Source organism: Arachis duranensis, chromosome 7, assembly GCF_000817695.3.
Source record: "Arachis duranensis cultivar V14167 chromosome 7, aradu.V14167.gnm2.J7QH, whole genome shotgun sequence".
Lineage (NCBI taxonomy): Eukaryota > Viridiplantae > Streptophyta > Magnoliopsida > Fabales > Fabaceae > Arachis > Arachis duranensis.
The window spans coordinates 33,287,206-33,308,496 of record NC_029778.3 but is presented as its reverse complement, the minus strand read 5'-3'; positions in this window follow the sequence as shown (position 1 = coordinate 33,308,496).

Here is a 21,291-nt window from a genome sequence, read left to right as displayed (position 1 = left end):
ACTTGCGAAATACAACTGACGCGAGCGCATGACTGACGCAACCGCGTGGAAGGGCAACACTCCAGATGACGCGACCGCGTGACGTGCGCGATTTACAGAATTTGCAGAAGTCGTCCTCAGCGATTTCTGGGCCTTTTTGGCCCAGATCCAAACCCAGAGAACACAGATTGAAGGATTATAAATGGAAGAATCCACCCATTCATAGGGAAAGGGGAAAATACACACTTTTTAGGATTTAGATGTAGTTTTTAGTAAGAGAGGTTCCCTCCTCTCTCTTAGGATTAGGATTAGGATTTTTTTAGAACTTAGGAATATTTTTATCTCATCTTTCTATCAGGTTCAATATCTTTTTATTTCGACTTCTCTTAATTGTCGATTATTGATGTTGCTTATTTGGCTTATGACTCTTCATATTTGGATTGATTTTATTTTATTAATGCAATTGAGGTATTTCAGACTTATACGTTATTGATTCTTGGGCTCTATCCAAATTATTTTCATTCAAGTAGATTTTATTCCCTTTTGGCTTTGGTTGATTAATTGGTAACTCTTGAGTTGTCAAACTCAGCAGTGGTTAAAATTGGTAGATTCTAATTGATTTAGATCGCTCTAAAACTAGTCTTCCCACAGGGATTGACTAGGACTTGAGGGTCAAACTAATTAGTCCACTTGACTTTCCTTTGCTTTAGTAAAGGTTAACTAAGTGGGAGAAAAATCCAATTCTCATCACAATTGATAAGGACAACTGGATAGGACTTCTAGTTTTCATACATTGCCAAAAGTTTCTATTACATATTAATTTATTAATTCTTGTAATCTATTTCTCTTGCTTAAGACCTTTTCAACCCCAAAAATACTGTTTTTCCATAACCAATAATAAATCATACTTCCCTGCAATTCCTTGAGAAGACGACCCGAGGTTTGAATACTTCGGTTTATAAATTTATTGGGTTTTGTTACTTGTGACAACCAAAATATTTGTACGAAGGGATTTTTTGTTGGTTTAGAATCTATACTCACAACACGATTATATTTTTGTAAAATTCTTTACTAGCAAAAAATCCTAACGTCAGACAGTAAGAGCCCAGAGAGGAATAATTCTGGCATCCAAACGCCAGAAAATGGTGAAAAACTAGCATTAAATGCCCAGTGGATGCCCACTTCTGGCGTTCAAACGCTAGAAAAGGGTGAAAAAATGGCGTTAAACACCCAGTCCATGACTAGTTCTGGCGTTCAAACACCAGAAAAGGGTGGAAAATTGGCGTTAAATGCCCATCCAACCCCTAATCCTGGCGTTCAAACGCCAATGAGGGATCAGACACCTGCAAGTGCTGATAGTAACCCTCCTAAGAAGGCTTCTCCAATAACCTCTGTAGGAAATAAACTTGCAGCAACTAAGGTTGAGGAATATAAAGCCAAAATGCCTTATCCTCAAAAACTCCACCAAGCGGAATAGGATAAACAATTTACCCACTTTGCAGACTATCTCAGGACTCTTGAAATAAAGATCCCGTTTGCAGAGGCACTTGAGCAAGTACCCTCTTATGCTAAGTTCATGAAAGAGATCTTAAGTCATAAGAAGGATTGGAGAGAAACTGAAAAAGATGTCCTCACTGAAGAATGCAGTGCAGTCATTCTGAAAAGCTTACCAGAGAAGCTTAAAGATCCCGAAAGCTTTATGATACCATGCACATTAGAGGGTACTTGTACCAAGATAGCTTTATGTGATCTTGGGGCAAGTATCAACCTAATACCTGCATCCACTATCAGAAAGCTTGGCTTGACTGAAGAAGTCAAACCAACCCGAATATGCCTCCAACTTGCTGATCGCTCCATTAAATATCCATCAGGTGTAATTGAGGACATGATTGTCAAGGTTGGGCCATTTGCCTTTCCTACTGACTTTGTAGTGTTGGAAATGGAGGAGCACAAGAGTGCAACTCTCATTCTAGAAAGACCTTTCCTAGTAACTGGACGAACCCTCATTGATGTCCAAAAAGGGGAGGAGACGCTGAGAGTCAATGAGGATGAGTTTAAGTTGAATGCTGTCAAAGCTATGCAGCATCCAGACACATCAAAAGACTGCATGAGAGTTGATATTATTGACTCTCTGGTGGAAGAAGTTAATATGATTGAGAGTCTCAAATCAGAGCTAGATGACATCTTTAAAGATGTTCAGCCTGATTTGGAGGAACCAGAGAAAACAGAAGAACCCATGAAAACTCCTCAGGAAGAGGATAAGCCTCCTAAACCCGAGCTCAAACCACTACCACCATCCCTGAAATATGCATTTCTGGGAGAGGATGTAACTTTTCTTGTAATCATAAACTCTGCCTTAGAACCACAAGAAGAGAAAGCACTACTTCAGGTGCTAAAGACACACAAGACAGCTCTTGGGTAGTCCATAAGTGATCTTAAGGGCATTAGCCCAGCCAGATACATGCATAAGATCCTATTGGAGGATGAGGCTAAGCCAGTGGTTCAACCGCAGAGGCGGCTAAATCCGGCCTTGAAGGAAGTAGTGCAGAAAGAGGTCACTAAATTACTAGAGGCTGGAATTATTTATCCTATTTCTGATAGCTCCTGGGTGAGCCCTGTCTAAGTTATCCTAAAGAAGGGAGGTATGATAGTGATTCATAATGAAAAAAAGAACTGGTTCCAGCAAGAACAATTACAGGGTGGCGTATGTGTATTGACTACAGAAGGCTCAATACAACCACCAGAAAGGATCATTTTCCTTTACCATTCATAGACCAGATGCTAGAAAGACTAGCAGGTCATAACTATTACTGTTTTTTGGATGGCTATTCAGGCTATAACCAAATTGCAGTAGATCCTCAGGATCAAGAGAAAACAGCATTATCATGTCCATCTAGAGTATTTGCCTACAGAAGGATGCCATTTGGTCTGTGCAATGCACATGCAACCTTTTAGAGATGCATGCTCTCCATTTTCTCTGATATGGTAGAACAATTTCTGGAAGTCTTCATGGATGACTTCTCAGTATTTGGAGACTCTTCAGCTCCTGTCTTGATCATCTAGCACTTGTTCTAAAAAGGTGCCAACAGACTAAGCTGGTTTTAAACTGGAAAAAAGGTCACTTTATGGTGACTGAAGGGATTGTCCGTGGGCATAAAATTTCAAATAAAGGAATAGAGGTGGATCAAGCTAAGGTAGAGGTAATTGAAAAATTACCACCGCCCACCAATGATAAGGAAATCAGAAGCTTTCTGGGACATGCATAATTCTACAGGAGGTTTATAAAGGATTTTTCAAAAATTGCAAAACTTCTGAGTAATCTGCTAGCTGCCGATACACCATTTGTCTTTGACTCAGAGTGTTTGCAGGCCTTTGAGACTCTGAAGGCTAAGTTGGTTACATCACCTGTCATTTCTGCACCAGACTGGACATTACCATTCGAATTAATGTGTGATGCCAGTGACCATGCTATTGGTGTAGTATTAGGACAAAGGCATAACAATCTTCTACGTATCATTTACTATACCAGCCATGTTCTAAATGACGCACAGAAGAATTACACAACCACATAAAAAGAGCTGCTTGTAGTGGTTTATGCCATTGACAAGTTTAGATCCTATTTAGTAGGATCAAAAGAGATTGTGTACACTGACCATGCTACTCTCAAATATCTACTCACAAAGTAGGATTCAAAACCCAGGCTCATAAGATGGGTGTTTCTTCTGCAAGAGTTTGATATAGAAATAAGAGACAGAAAAGGAACAGAGAACCAAGTAGCTGATCACCTGTCCCGGATAGAACCAGTAGTAGGGGCGTCTCTTCCCCTGACTGAGATCTCTAAAACGTTTCCAGATGAGCAACTCTTTGCCATTCAGGAAATACCATGATTTGCAGACATTGCAAACTATAAGGATGTAAGATTCATACCCAAAGAGTACAGTAGACAGCAAACGAAAAAATTAATTTTTGATGCAAAGTACTACTTGTGGGATGAACCATATCTCTTTAAGAGATGTGCAGATGGAATGATCCGCAGATGCGTGCCTAGAGAAGAAGAATAGAAGATCCTATGGCATTGCCATGGATCACAATATGGAGGACATTTCGGAGGTGAGCGAACAGCCACAAAAGTCCTCCAATGTGGCTTCTACTGGCCTACCCTCTATAGAGATTCCCAAGAGTTTGTACGTAACTGTGATAGTTGTCAGAGAGCTGGTAATTTGGCTCACGGTTATGCCATGCCTCAGCAAGGGATCTTAGAAATTGAGTTGTTTGATGTATGGGGTATTGATTTCATGGGGCCTTTCCCACCATCATACTCAAATACTTACATTCTGGTGGCAGTAGATTATGTATCTAAATAGGTAGAAGCAATTGCCACACCCATTAATGATACTAAGATAGTGCTGAAGTTCTTTTAGAAGCATATCTTCAGTAGATTTGGTGTCCCCAGAATACTAATTTGTGATGGAGGAACTCATTTCTGTAATAAACAGCTTGACTCTGCTCTGATCCGATATGGAATTAACCACAAAGTGGCAACTCCATATCATCCACAGACAAATGGGCAGGCTGAAGTCTCAAATAGAGAACTAAAATAAATCCTGGAACGGACTGTAAGTACCCATAGAAAGGATTGGGCAAGGAGTCTAGATGATGCTCTATGGGCATACAGAACTGCATTCAAAACTCCTATAGGGACCTCTCAATACCAGCTTGTGTATGGAAAAGCCTGTCACCTACCAGTGGAACTGGATCACAAGGCCTACTGGGCAACCAGATTCCTAAACCTTGATGCCAAGTTAGCTGGAGAGAAAGGATTGCTCCAGTTGAATGAGCTAGAGGAATTCAGACTCAATGCTTTCGAAAATGCAAAAATTTACAAAGAGAAAGCAAAAAGGTGGCATGACAAGAAAATGTCATCCAGAGTCTTTGAGCCAGGACAGACGGTTCTGCTATTTAACTCTAGGCTCAAATTGTTCCCTGGGAAATTAAAATCCCGGTGGAGGGGACCATATGTGATCACAAGTGTGTCACCATATGGATATATAGAGCTTCAGGATATTGACTCTGACAAAAAGTTCATTGTTAATGGACAGAGAGTCAAACATTATCTTGAAAGCAATATTGAGCAAGAATGCTCAAAATTGAGACTAGACTAAAGCTTAGTAAAAGTCTAGCTAAAGACAATAAAGAAGCGCTTGCTGGGAGGCAACCCAGTCATTAGCAAGGGTTCTTGTTATTTAAATAATAATTATAGGAGTTTGATATAAGTTATCTTTAAGGTTAATTGTCAAATGTAGAAGTTTATAGAGTTACAGAAGGATTCAGAACATAAAGCATAGAAAAGGAGCTCACTGGCTCGAAAACGCCAGTAAGAGGCATTTTGGGCGTTAAATGCCATAATGGATACCTGGCTGGGCGTTAAACGCCCAAATTGGCCAACAAATGGGCGTTAAATTCCAGAATGGATATCATTATGGGCATTTAATTCCAGAACAGATAGGGGGAGATGATTTTGTTTTCACTTCAATTTTTTTCAAATTTTCATGTTTTAATTCATAATTTTCTGCATAAACATGTTACAAATTTTCATCTCTCAAATTCAATTTTAAAAAATTTAATAATCTTCTAAATTCTTTTTAATTTTCTTTCAAAATCTCTTTCAAATATTTTTCAAAAACGCATTTATCTTTTCAATTTATTTCCAAATCTTTTCCAACTTATCATATCATCTTTTAATTCTTAGATGCATCAACAAAAATTCAGATTTAACTTCTTTATATATTTTTCATATCTTTTGAATTTTAAAATCTCATCTTTTTCATATCATGATTCATCTTTTACAAATTATATCTTTCTATCATATATATTTTTAAAATTTTTGAAACCCACCCCTCCCTTTTAAATACACGTTTGGCTATCCCCATACCACCACCATTCGAATCTGTCTCCCCCTCCATTCCTCTCCTTTCCTTTCTTTATCTTGAGGACAAGCAAACCTTTAAGTTTGGTGTGTTTTTCCGTGATCACTGAACAAAACCTCACCAAGATCATGGCCCCTGAAGGAAAACAAACCACTTTAAGAGGCAAGAAAGAGAATAATCCAAAACCACTTTGGAATCATGAGAGGTTCTTAACCAAAGAACATGTAGACCACTACCACAAAATAATAGGTTTGAGGTCAGTGATCCCGGAAGTTAAGTTTGATCTAAAAGAAGACGAATATCCAGAGATCCAAGAACAGATTCGAAACAGAAGTTGGGAAATCCTAGCTATTCCTGAGAGAAAGGTGGGAAAAAACATGGTCCAGGAATTCTACTCAAATCTATGGCTGACAGATAAGCAGAGAATGACAGGAACTGCCTTCCATACCTTTCGAACTATGGTCAGAGGGAAGACTATTTACTTCCACCTTGACAAAATAAGAGAGGTCTTCAAGCTGCCTCAACTACAAGATGATCCAGAATCCTTTAATAGGAGAATGGTGAGAGTAGATAAGCGGTTGGACCAAGTTCTAGAGGACATATGCCTCCCTGGAACTAAGTGGATAACCAACTCAAAAGGTGTCCCAAACCAACTCAAGAGAGGAGATCTCAAACCAGTCGTTAAGGGCTGGTTGGACTTCATTGGGCATTCTGTACTGCCCACTAGCAACTGCTCTGAAGTCACTGTCAAAAGAGCAGTGATGATTCATTGCATTATGCTGGGAAATAAAGTGGAGATTCATCATCTGATTTCTTGTGAGATTTATACAATTGCAAATAAGAACTCCACTGAAGCCAAATTGGCTTACCCAGGCTTAAACTATCTGCTATGCAAAGATGTTGGGGTAAAGATGGGAGTGGATGAGTTTATCTCAGTCGAGCATCCCATCACTAAAAAGTCAATGGAGGGACAACAAGTACACGACAACTCCATCAAGAGGAGGGCGCAGGAGTTCCTCCTAGAAATCCCTCAAATTGACTACTGGGTCCACCTAGAAGCATCTGTCACCAAGCTTCAAGAAGCTATGGATCAACTTAAAGAAGAATAGCAAAATCAAAATAGCATGCTCTGCAAGCTGCTTAAGGAACAAAAAAAGCAAGGGCGTGAGCTACAGGAGCTGAAGCGCCAGAAGCTCTCCCTTGAGGGACCAGACACCCCACAGATTGAAGGAGCATCCATCTCCCAAAATAAAGGTTGTTGAGTCATAATCTTAAATCTGTGATAACTTTTATTATTAGAAACCTATCCTAAGAATTACATGAGTATTAGTAATTAGGGTCTTTATTTTTATTTTTATTTTTATTATCTCCAAGTAAGCTATAATTTATTCTTCTCATCATCACTAAACATGAATAAAATAGTAGATTTTCTTTAGAGTAAGGAGGCAATTATTTCAAGTTTTCAATAAGAAAAATTCTAATTATTTTTATGTGGTGGCAACACTTTTGGTCTTCTGAATGAATGCTTGAACAGTGCATATTTTTTATAGTAAAGTTTATGAATGTTAAAATTGTTGGCTCTTGAAAGAATGATGAAAAGAAAGAGAAATGTTATTGATAATCTGAAAAATAAAAAATTGATTCTTGAAGCAAGACAAAACAGTGAAAAATACAAAGCTTATTAAAAAAATGAAAAATAAAGAAAAAGCAAGCAGAAAAAGCCAATAGCCTTTTAAACCAAAAGACAAGAGTAAAAAGGATCCAAGGCTTTGAGCATTAATGGATAGGAGGGCCCAAGGGAATAAAATCTCGGCTTAAGCGGATAAATTAAACTCTCCCTAACCATGTGCTTGTGTCATGAAGGTTTAAGTGAGATGCTTGAGACTGAGTGGTTAAAGTCGTGATCCAAAGCAAAAGAGTGTGCCTAAGAACTCTAGGCACCTCTAACTGGGGACTCTAGCAAAGCTGAGTCACAATCTGAAAGGTTCACCCAGTTATGTGTCTATGGCATTGATAAACCACTATTTTATGGTTTATATTGTGTTTAATTGCGTGGTTTTATCATGATCCTTACCCACTTATTCATTAATTTAGCATGCATTTATATTTCCTTCCTGAAATTATTACATGGTTGAAAACTGCTTCCTAGAGACTTTTTTATTATGCATTTTAGTTCTCCTTTATCCCATTCGATGCCGTAATCTGTGTGTTAAGTGTTTCAGGCTTTATAGGGCATGGATGAGTTGGAGAGTGGAAAGGAAGCTAGCAAAAAATGGAAGGAACACAAGAAATTGAGGAGACAACCAGCGAGAAGTGACGCAGCCGCATGGCTCACGCGTTCGCGCGAAAGAGGAGAAATCGCAGTGACGCGGCTACGTGGCTCACGCGACCGCGCAGAATGGAAAAGCACAAGTGACGCGGAGGCATGGACAACGCGAACATGTGGCAAGGAAAAACGCGAATGACGCGTCCGCATGGATGACGCGATCGCGTGACATACGCGATCTGCATAATCTGCAGAATTCACTGGGGGCAATTCTGGGCCCTATTTTGACCATGTTTTCGGCCCAGAACAACAGGCTAGAGCCAGAGAACATGCAGAAACCAAAATTAACAATTCATTCTACACAGTTTTAGTTTTGGATCTAGTTTTTACTCCTCCTCTAGGTTTTTCTCTCTACATTCATAGTCTTTAGGATTTTTATTTTTCTATCACTTTTTGCATTGGGATACTGAGAAGAGTTATTACCTCATCAACACTTCATCATTCTAGTTCGTTTTCTTTACTTGGCTTTACTCTTCCATGTCCTTTGCTTTGTTAATTTTACCATTGGAATATTTTTAGGATTATTTAATACAAGGATTACTTTCATTTTTAATTGATTATTTTGGTTTTTATTTACAATGTCTTTCTTTAATTCCTTTTCATATGTTATGAATTTTACATTCACAATGAGCGAGTAGTTCCCTAACTTGATGGGGAGTTGATTGAAAGGAACCCTTGAGTTGGAAGGCTTGAAAGAAAGATTATAATTGGGTTATTGTTGGCTTGCCCTCTAGTCACTAACACCAACCCCTTTTAATTAAGTGGGTTGCAACTTGTGAACGGGCATAGCATCCCAACTTGTTTGACTTTCCCTTACCTAGTAAGAGATAACTAAACATGATAACCTTTAATTATCAATTAATCTAGAGAGTAATCCAACAACAGTGGGGCTTCCAACTAATCAACTCCCAGTCAAGGCTTTTATTTACATTATTTAAATTCTCCAAATTAATTCCCTGTTTATTCAACTCAAACCTTTTTGAAAACATCTGATTAATAAAATAGCACACTTTTCTGCAACTCGTTGGGAGACGACCTAGGATTCATACTCCCAGTATTTTAAATTTAAATTTCTGTGACACCTTTCTAAATTGATAAGTGGATTTCTGGTGAGTTAAGAACTATACTTGCAACGTATATATATTTTAATAATTTTTAATTTACCAATTTCTGCCCCATCAATTTTTGGCGCCGTTATCGGGGAGTTGCAATAGAGTGCTAAAGTTATTAATTAGAATATATTTATTTGCATTTTATTTTATTTTTGTCACTATGAACTGTACGTTTCTTTCGTTAAATGACGCGTTCACTTCCTGATCCAAGCTTGCCAGCATTTGACCCTGAGATTGAAAGAACTATTTCATATATAAGGCAAGCTCGGCGTAGGTGACTCCTCTTTGAGGACGAACCTGAACCATTATCTAAGGAAGAAACAAGCCCCCTCTCTACTAATCTAGTTCATTTACGTGCAGGTGACATGGCAGCGCCCAGAAGAGTCACTATCCAGGAGGAAGGAGCCCCTGATTTTACGCTCCAACCATTCCAGGCGCACCACCCAGAAGTAGCTGTAGATTTTGAAATAAAGTCTTCACTACTCAACTTGATGCCCAAATTTCATGGCTTACCTACTCAAGAGCCTATCAAGCATCTTAGGGATTTCCAGACCGCTTGTTCTACTGTTAAGCGTGATGGCACTGATGAAATCTCTATTCTATTGAAAGCCTTCCCATTTTCTCTGGAGGGAAAGGCAAGAAAGTGGTACTACACTCAACCCGGAGCAATTGTTTCCAACTGGGATGCACTTAGGAGAGAGTTTCTGGATAAATTCTTTCCAGCTGAAGTTGCCGATAAACTGAGGAAGGACATGTCTATGATCATTCAAGATGAATCTGAGACCCTCTATGAATACTTGGAACGCTTTAATACTCTTCGAGACGCATGTCCCCATCATATGATTGAAAAGATAGTTTTGCTCGGTTACTTTACACAGGGTTTGAAATCTCAAGATAGGACCACACTGGAAGGTGCTTGCAATGGTTCTATGAAAAAGTACAAGACTATGGAAGAAGCATGGCAATTGATCAGAGACTTAACTGACTCTACTAGGAATCATAGGTAGAGACAAAGTCGGTTAAAAGCTGTTGCGGAGGTATCCACTAGTAAAGAGAATGCTGCTATAGCTCAGAGCTTATGTGAAATGACTAACTTGCTGAAGCAGATGCAACTAAATCAACAACAACCTCAACAAGTTCAGCCTTCTCTACCACAGCACAGCCAGCAGTTAGTTTCACAAAGAGTGTGCGGAATCTGTGCAGATTACAGTCACTATATCGATGAGTGTCTGCAGCTCCAGCAAGAAGACAACACTGTAGCAGCCACTCATAACGTTCATGACCGCCCCAATCAAGGGTACAATCAAGGTGGCAACTATAACCAAGGATGGCAGGATAACTCTAACCAAGGTTGGAGAGACAATTCTAACCAGGGTTGGAGGGACAATTATAACAGAGGAGGCAGAGATAACAATGGAAATCAGAGGTGGAATAACAATAACAACTTCAGGCAGCAGAAACAGAATCAGGCCTACAAAGCACCTCATCTCAGACAGCCTCAAAATTCTCAGCAAACCTCTCAGATCACCTATCCCTCGTCATCCCCTAATGATGAATTACTACAAGCCATTGATTGGAGACAACAGGCTATGGAAAATAACTATAATGCAACTTTGAATGGTTTGAATTCTACTTTGCAAGCCCTTATCTCACAGATTAGATCAATGAACAACTCCAACAACCAGTCCTCAAGCTCTAGTGGACTCCCCTCTCAACCATTACCCAACCCAAAGGGTGGTATTAATGCCATCACCCTAAGGTCAGGAACCACACTGCAGGAGAGGAATCAGGAGGAGCCAAGCCCACCAAAACATGCCTCAGCTGAAGAGGTAGTAGAAATAGAAGATGTTGAAGAGGAAGAGGACATATAGGACATAGCTGAAGAAGAATTTTCACAACTTGCAAGGAAGCCCAGGAAGCAGTTGGAACTTGATCCCAAAATGGTAGAAATCTTCAAAAAGGTTGAGGTAACTGTTCCTCTTTTTGATGTTATTCAACAGGTACCTAAATATGCAAAGTTTCTAAAAGATTTATGTATACATAAAGACAAAATTAATGAATTAGAAACTATTCCTTTAGGAAGTTCTATATATGCTTTAATGGGAAATTTACCTAAAAAATGTAGTGACCCTGGTCCTTGTATAGTTAGTTGTACTATTGGTGGTGTAGTAATTTATGATTGCATGTGTGATTTGGGAGCATGTGTTAGTATAATGCCTTTATCTGTATATGATGTTTTAAGGCTCCCTCCCTTAAAAAGGTCGGCAGCTCGTTTTGTGTTGCCAGATAAAAGCATTATTACAGTAGCTGGAGTTGCTGAAGATGTTTTGGTGAATATTAAAGGGCTCACTTTCCCAACCGATTTCTATATCCTGGAAATGCCCAATAATGACTCAGAGAAGCCATCATCAATCCTACTTGGCAGACCATTCCTGAAGACATCAATATTCAAATTAGATGCTTTTTCAGGAACATATTCTTTTGAAATAGATGGCCGAATGGTAATCTTCAATTTGAATGGAGTCATAAACAACCCTCCAGAAGATCATTCTATCTTTCAGTGTGATATCATAGATGAAACTGTAGTTGAAATTCACCAGAAAGATTTGGAAGAACAATACGCAGAACAAGGTCCAAGTGTGGGGACTCTCTTAACTGACAATAAGGGCACTTCGGCATTTTCACAAGCTCCAGACAATCCAGAGCCTGCCCATGACCAGAAGATAGAGTTGAAACCTCTCCCTCCACATCTCAAATACGCTTATCTTGAAGATGGGCAGAAGTTTCCAGTTATTATTGCACAGGACCTCACTCATGAACAGGAAGAGTAGTTACTTAGTGTGCTGAGGAAGCATAAGAAAGCAATTGGGTGGTGTTTGGCAGACATAGTAGGCATCAACCCTCAAGTATGTGAGCACAGAATATTTTTAGAGGAAGGAGCAATACCTGTTCGCCAATCCCAAAGAAGACTGAATCCAACTATTTTGGAAGTTGTCAAAAAGGAAGTGATCAGACTATTGGAAGCAGGTATCATTTATCCTATTTCAGACAGTGAATGGGTTAGCCCAGTACAAGGGTGCCCAAGAAGTCTGGAGTCACTACAGTGAAGAATGAGCATGGAGAGCTCATAGCAACCAGAGTACAGAACGCTTGGAGAGTCTGCATTGATTATAGGCGTCTCAACTAAGCCACCCATAAGGATCACTACCCACTCCTATTAATTGATCAAATGCTGGATCGCCTGTCAGGTAAATCACATTATTGATTTTTAGATGGTTACACAGGCTATTTCCAGATTTATATAGCTCCTGAGGATCAGGAAAAGACTACCTTTACATGTCCTTTTGGGACTTATGCTTACAAGAGAATGGTTGGACTCACAACCTAAAGAAAGCCTGAACTCTTGGGAAAAGCTAGTCAATGCCTTCTTGGCAAAGTTTTTTCCACCTCAAAAATTGAGTAAGCTTAGAGTGGAAGTCCAAACCTTCAGACAGAAGGAAGGTGAATCCCTCTACGAAGCTTGGGAAAGATACAAACAATTGATCAGAAGGTGTCCTTCTGACATGCTTTCTGAATGAAGTATCATAGGTATCTTCTATGATAGTCTGTCTGAACTGTCCAAGATGTCATTGGACAACTCTACTGGAGGATCTCTTCATCTGAAGAAGACACCTGTAGAAGCTCGGGAACTCATTGAAATGGTTGCAAATAACCAATTCATGTACACTTCTGAAAGGAATCCTGTGAACAATGGGACGAATCAGAAGAAAGGAGTTCTTGAGATTGATACTTTGAATGCCATATTAGCTTAGGACAAAATATTGACTCAGCAAGTCAATATGATTTCTCAAAGTCTGTCTGGAATGCAAGCTGCACCAGGCAGTACTAAGGACGCTTCATCTGAAGAAGAAGCTTATGATCCTGAGAATCCATCAATGGAAGAGGTGAATTACATGGGAGAACCCTATGGAAACACCTATAATCCTTCATGGAGAAATCATCCAAATCTCTCATGGAAGGATCAACAGAGACCTCAACAAGGTTTCAACAACAATAATGGTGGAAGAAATAGGTTTAGCAATGGCAAGCCCTTTCCATCATCTTCTCAGCAACAGACAGAGAATTCTAAGTAGAGCCACTCTGACTTAGCAACCATGGTCTCTGATCTAATCAAAAATACTCAAACTTTCATGACTGAAACAAGGTCCTCCATTAGAAACTTAGAGGCACAAGTGGGTTAGTTGAGTAAGAAAGTTACTGAACTCCCTCCTAGAACTCTTCCAAGCAATACAGAAGAGAATCCAAAAGGAGAGTGTAAGGCCATCAACATGGCCGAATTTAGAGAGGAGGAAGAGGCAGTGATTGCCACTGAGGAAGACCTCAATGGACGTCCACTGGCCACCAATGAGTTCCCTAATGAGGAACCATGGGAATCTGAGGCTCACACTGAGACCATAGAGATTCCATTGGATTTACTTCTGCCATTCATGAGCTCTGATGAGTATTCTTCCTCTGAAGAGGACGAAGATGTCACTGAAGAGCAAGTTACTAAGTACCTTGGAGCAATCATGAAGCTAAATGACAAGTTATTTGGTAATGAGACTTGGGAGGACGAACCCCCTTTGCTCACCAAAGAACTGGATGAATTGACTAGGCAGAGATTACCTCAAAAGAGACAAGACCCTGGGAAGTTCTCAATACCTTGTACAGTAGGCACTATGACCTTCAAGAAGGCTCTGTGTGACCTACGGTCAAGCATAAACCTCATGCCTCTCTCTGTAATGGAGAAGCTATGGATCTTTGAGGTACAAGCTGCAAGAATCTCACTAGAGATGGAAGACAATTCAAGAAAACAAGCTTATGGACTTGTAGAGGATATTCTGGTGAAGATTGAAGACCATTACATCCCTGCTAACTTCATAGTCCTAGAGACTGGGAAGTGCATGGATGAATCCATTATCCTTGGCAGACCCTTCCTAGCCACAGCAAAGGCTGTGATTGATGTTGACAGAGGAGAATTGATCGTTCAAGTGAATGAAGAATCCTTTGTGGTTAAGGCTCAAGGATATCCCTCTGTAACCATGGGGAGGAAGTATGAAGAGCTTCTCTCAAAACAGAGTCAAACAGAGCCCCCACAGTCAAACTATAAGTTTGGTGTTGGGAGGTTCCAACATTGCTCTGAGTATCTGTGAGGCTCCATGAGAGCCCACTGTCAAGCTACTGACATTAAAGAAGCGCTTGTTGGGAGGCAACCCAATGTTATATTTTCCTTTTGTTATTTTATGTTTTCTATAGGTTGATGATCATGTGAAGTCACAAAATCAATTTAAAAAGCAAAAATAGAATGAAAAACAGAAAGAAAAACAGCACACCCTGGAGGAAAACTTGCTGGCATTTAAACGCCAGTGAAGACAGCAAAATGGGCATTTAACACCCAGTCTGGCACCATTCTGGGCGTTTAATGCCAGAAAGGGGCACCAGACTGGCGTTTAATGCCAGGAATGGGCAAGAAGCTGGCGTTAAACGCCAGAAAGGGGCAGCAGCTCGGCGTTTAACGCTAGGATTGGCAGAAAAAGGCGTTTTTGCATGCCACTTGGTGCATGGATGAGTTATCCTTGACACCTCAGGATCTGTGGACCCCACATGATCCCCACCTAACCCCACCACTCTCTCTCTTCTTCACCCACTCACCAATCACCTCAATACCTCTTCCCCAAAAACCCCTCACCTATCAAATCCCACGATTCTCTTCACCATTTACATCCATCCTTCATAAAACCTCACCTACCCTACCATCCAAATTCAAACCACTCTCCCTCCCAAACCCACCCATATTGGCCGAACCCTACCCCTCTCTCCACCCCTATATAAACCCTTCTTCACTTCTTCATTTTCACACAACCTAAACACTACTTCTTCCCCTTGGCTGAACCACAAAGCCCCCTCCATCTCCTATCTTTCTTCTTCTTCTACTCTCTTCTTTCTTCTTTTGCTCGAGGACGAGCAAACCTTCTAAGTTTGGTGTGGTAAAAGCGTTGCTTTTTATTTTTCCATAACCATTTATGGCACCTAAGGCTGGAGAAACCTCTAGAAAGAGGAAAGGGAAGGCAAAAGCTTCCACCTCCGAGTCATGGGAGATGGAGAGATTCATCTCAAGGGTGCATCAAGACCACTTCTATCCCAAAGAATTGGCTTACAATGGTTCGGGGGAAATGCTTAGATTTTAGTTCGAAAAATGTAAGGTTGGCATTCAACTTGCCCGTGAGGCAAGGAGATGAACACCCCTATACTAGAAGGGTCAACTTTGATCAAAGGTTGGACCAAGTCCTCATAGACATTTGTGAAGAAGGCGCTCAATGGAAGAGAAACTCAAGAAGGAAGCCAATTCAACTAAGAAGGCATGACCAAGAGGGAAGCCGGTTCAACTGAGAAGGCATGACCTCAAGCCCGTGGCTAGGGGATGGTTGGAGTTTATCCAACGCTCAATCATTCCCACTAGAAACCGGTCCGAAGCTACTATAGACCGGGCTATCATGATTCATAGCATCATGATTGGAGAGGAAGTAGAAGTTCATGAGGTTATATCCAAAGAACTTTATAAGGTGGCGGACAAGTCCTCTACCTTGGCAAGGTTAGCCTTCCCTCATCTCATTTGTCACTTTTGTAATTCAGTTGGAATTAACATAGAGGGAGACATCCTCATTGATGAGGACAAGCCCATCACTAAGAAGAGGATGGAGCAAACAAGAGATCCCACTCATGGACATGAGGAAACTTCTCATCATGAAATCCCTGAGATACCTCAAGGGATGCACTTTTCTCTACAAAATTATTGGGAGCAAATCAACACCTCCTTAGGAGAGTTAAGTTCTAACATGGGCCAACTAAGGGTGGAGCACCAAGAACATTCCATACTCCTCCATGAGATTAGAGAAGATCAAAGAATCATGAAATAAAATTAAAGAAGATCAAAGAATCATGAGAGAGGAGCAACAAAGGCAAGGAAGAGACATTGAGGAGCTCAAGCACTCCACAAGATCTTCAAGAGGAAGAACAAGCCGCCATCACTAAGGTGGACCCGTTCTTTAATCTCCTTGTTCTTTATTTTTTTGTTTTTCGAATTTTTATGCTTTATGTTTTATTTATGTTTGTGTCTTATGATCATTAGTGTCTTAGTGTCTATGCTTTAAAGTTATGAATGTCCTATGAATCCATCACCTTTCTTAAATGAAAAATGTTTTTATTACAAAAGAACAAGAAGTACATGATTTCGAATTCATCCATAAAACTAGCTTAATTATTTTGATGTGGTGACAATACTTTTTGTTTTCTGAATGTATGCTTGAACAGTGCATATGTCTTTTGAATTTGTTGTTCATGAATGTTAAAATTGTTGGCTCTTGAAAGAATGATGAAATAGGAGAAATGTTACTGAGGATCTGAAAAATCATAAAAATGATTCTTGAAGCAAGAAAAAGCAGTGAATTCAAAAAAAAAAGTAGAAAAAGCCAATAGCCCTTTAAACCAAAAGGAAAGGGTAAAAATAAGAAGGATCCAAGGCTTTGAGCATCAATGGATAGGAGGGCCCACAGGAATAAAATCCTGGCCTAAGCGGCTAAACCAAGCTGTCCCTAACCATGTGCTTGTGGCGTGAAGGTGTCAAGTGAAAACTTGAGACTGAGCAGTTAAAGTCGTGATCCAAATCAAAAAGAGTGTGCTTAAGAACTACTGTTCAGAGGCAAAAAGCTACTAGTCCCGCTCATCTAATTGGAGCTAAGTTTCATTGATATTTTGGAGTCTATAGTATATTCTCTTCTTCTTATCCTATTTGATTTTCAGTTGCTTGTGGACAAGCAACAATGTAAGTTTGGTGTTGTGATGAGTGGATAATTTATACGCTTTTTGGCATTGTTTTTAGTATGTTTTTAGTATATTTTAGTTAGTTTTTATTATATTTTTATTAGTTTTTATTTAAAATTCACTTTTCTGGACTTTACTATGAGTTTGTGTGTTTTTCTGTGATTTCAGGTATTTTCTGGCTGAAATTGAGGGACCTGAGCGAAAATCTGATTCAGAGGCTGAAAAAGGACTGCAGATGCTGTTGGATTCTGACCTCCCTGCACTCAAAGTTGATTTTCTGGAGCTACAGAAGCCTAATTGGCGCGCTCTTAATTGAGTTGGAAAGTAGATATCTTGGGCTTTCCAGCAATATATAATAGTCCATACTTTACCCGAGATTTGATGGCCCAAACCGGTGTTCCAAATCAGCTCAAGACTACCCGGCGTTTAACGCCGAAACTGGCACAGAAGTGGGAGTTAAACGCCCAAACTGGCACAAAAGCTGGCGTTTAACTCGAAGAAAAGTCTCTACACATGGAAGCTTCAATGCTCAGCCCAAGCACGCACCAAGTGGGCCCAGAAGTGGATTTTTACGTCATTTACTCATTTTTGTAAACCCTAAGCTACTAGTTCTCTATAAATAGGACCTTTTGCTATTGTATTTTCATCTTGGTAGCTATCTTTGAGTAGTCTTATGCTATCTTAGATCATGGGGCTGGCTTCACGGCCATGCCTAGACCTTGTTCTTATGTATTTTCAATGGTGGAGTTTCTACACACCATAGATTAAGGTGTGGAGCTCTATTGTACCTCGAGTATTAATGCAATTACTATTATTCTTCTATTCAATTCAGCTTATTCTTGTTCTAAGATATCACTTGTTCCTCAACTTGATGAATGTGATGATCCGTGACACTCATCATCATTCTCACCTATGAACGTGTGCCTGACAACCACCTCCGTTCTACCTTAGATTGAGTGGATATCTCTTGGGTTCCTTAATCAGAATCTTCGTGGTATAAGCTAGAATTGATGGCGGCATTCTTGAGAATCTGAAAGGTCTAAACCTTGTCTGTGGTATTCTGAGTAGGATTCAAGGATTGAATGACTGTGACGAGCTTCAAACTCGCGATTGTGGGGCGTTAGTGACAGACGCAAAAGAATCACTGGATTCTATTCCGACATGATCGAGAACCGATAGATGAATAGCCATGCAATGACAGAGCGCGTTGAACATTTTCACTAAGAGGACGGGACTGTAGCCATTTACAACGGTGATGCCCAACATACAGCTTGCCATGGAAATTAGTAAGAAGGAAATGATGAAGACAGTAGGAAAGAGAGACGAAAGGGACAAAGCATCTCCATACACTTATCTGAAATTCTCACCAATGAATTATATAAGTATCTCTATCTTTATTTTATGTTTTATTCATCTTTTAATCATTAATCCTCCATAACCATTTGAATCCGCCTGACTGAGATTTACAAGATGACCATAGCTTGCTTCATACCAACAATCTCCGTGGGATCGACCCTTACTCATGTAAGGTTTAATACTTGGATGACCCAGTGCACTTGCTGGTTAGTTGTGCGAAGTTGTGATAAAGAGTTGAGATTGCAATTGAGCGTACCATGTTGATTGCGCCATTGATGATCACAATTTCGTGCACCAGTTGCCATGGCCTCTACCCACTTAGATACATAGTCCACTGCCATCAAAATATACTTGTTTGAATATGAGGTTGGGAATGGTCCCATGAAGTCGATCCCCCACACATCGAACAGTTCGAATTCTAAGATGAATTGATGTGGTATCTCATTTCTCTTGGACAGATTTCCAGCCCTTTGAAACTCATCGCAGCTCCTCACCAGTTCCTTGGCATCCTTGAAGATAGTAGGCTAGAAGAACCCAATTTGCAGTACCTTCGCTACGGTTCTTTCTCCTCCAAAATGATCTCCATAGCTAAAACTATGGAAATTCCATAGGACTTCTCTTCCTTCTTCCTCTAGGATGCATCTTCTAAGTATTCCATCTGAACATTTTTTGAAGAGATATAGCTCGTCCCAAATGAAGTATTTGGCATCATTAATGAGTTTCCTCCTTTGATGTTTGTTGATCCCTAGAGGCACTTCCCTAGTTGCTTTAAAGTTGGCTATGTCTGCAAACCAGGGTGCTTTGTGAACCAACATTAGTTGTTCATCTGGAAAGAACTCATTCACACTTGAATCATGTGTGCTACCCTTCTCACAAGGAATTCTAGACAGATGATCTGCTACCTTATTCTCCACTCATTTCTTGTCTCTAATCTCAATATTGAATTCCTACAACAACAAGATCCATCTTATTAATCTTGGTTTTGATTCTTGCTTGGAAAATAACTATTTAAGTGTTGTGTGATCAGTGAAAACAATCACTTTGGAGCCAATGAGATATGATCTGAATTTATCAAATGCAAAAACTATTGCCAACAACTCCTTTTCAGTGGTGGTGTAATTCTTGAGTATCATTAAGGACTTTCCTAGCATAGTATATGACATGCACCAGATTATCCTTCCTCTGCCCAAGCACTGCCCCAACTGCAAATTTGGATGCGTCACACATCAACTTAAATGGAAGATTCCAATCAGGTGGGGTTATGATAGGAGTTGAGGAAAGTTTCCTTTTTAAAGTTTCAAATGCCAGCATGCATTTCTGATTAAAGACAAAAGGGGTATCGGACACAAGAAGATTGCTTAAAGGCTTGGCTATTTTTGAAAAATCTTTAATAAACCTTCTGTAGAAGCCAGCATGTCCTAAAAAGCTCCTAATTGCCTTGACATCACTTGGTGGAGGTAACTTTTCAATTAGTTCCACCATAGCTCTGTCTACTTCAATGCCTTGGTTAGAAAACTTATGACTAAGAACTATTCCTTCTGTTACCATAAAATGGCATTTCTCCCAATTCAAAACCAAATTTGTCTCTTGACATCTTTTCAATACCAAGGCAAGGTGATTTAGGCAATTAGGAAAAGAATCCCAGAATACTGAGAAATCGTCCATAAAGACTTCAATGAATTTCTCTAACATATCTGAGAAGATAGAAAGCGTGCAGCGTTGAAAGGTTGCAGGTGCATTGCACAGCCTAAATGGCATGCGTCTGTAAGCAAACACTCCATATGGACAAGTAAATGATGTTTTTTCCTGCTCTCTTGGATCAACCACTATCTAATTGTATCCTGAATAACCGTCTATAAAATAATAATATGCATGTCATGCAAGCCTTTCAAGCATCTGATCCATGAAAGGGAGTGGGAAGTGATATTTTCTTGTAGCCTCATTAAGTTTTCTGTAATCAATGCACATCCTCCACCCTGTGACGGTTCTTGTAGGAATGAGCTCGTTCCTTTCGTTGGGCACCACAGTGATTCCTCTTTTCTTGGGGACCACTTGGACGGGGCTCACCCATGGGCTATCCGAGATTGGGTATATTACCCCTCCCTTCAGTACCACCTTCAGTACCACCTCTTTCATGACCTTCTTCAGTACCACCTCTTTCATGACTGGGTTCAGCCTTCTCTGGGGTTGAATGGAGGGCTTGGCATCGTCTTTCAGCAGTATCTTATGCATGCATATGGCCGAGCTGATTCCCTTTAAGTCAGCAAGAGTCCATCCAATGGCGTCTTAATGTTTTTGCAACACTTGGATTAATTCCTCCTCCTGCTCTTGGCTAAGGGCTGAATTTATGATCACTGGATAACTTTCATTGTCTCCCAAATATACCTATTTGAGGGTAGGTTGCAGTGCTTTTAGTTCAAGCTTGGATGTTTCTTTTTCTCCCTTCTTTTCTTCTAATGCGCCCTGGGCAAAGAACTCAGCTGCTGCAACTTCTTCATTAGATGCAGGTTCTTCTTCTTCAGCTATCTCTTGAAGTTCTTCCTCTTCAAAGGTCTCTTGTACCAAAGCTTCCACTGAATCCAACCACATATATTCTCCCAGTAATTTTGGTGGGTAGCTCAAGGCTTTGAATACATTGAACACCATCTTCGCATCATGTAACCTAAGAGTAAGTTCACCCTTTTGGACATCGATGATGGCTCCAGCAGTAGCTAAGAATGGCCTTCCCAAG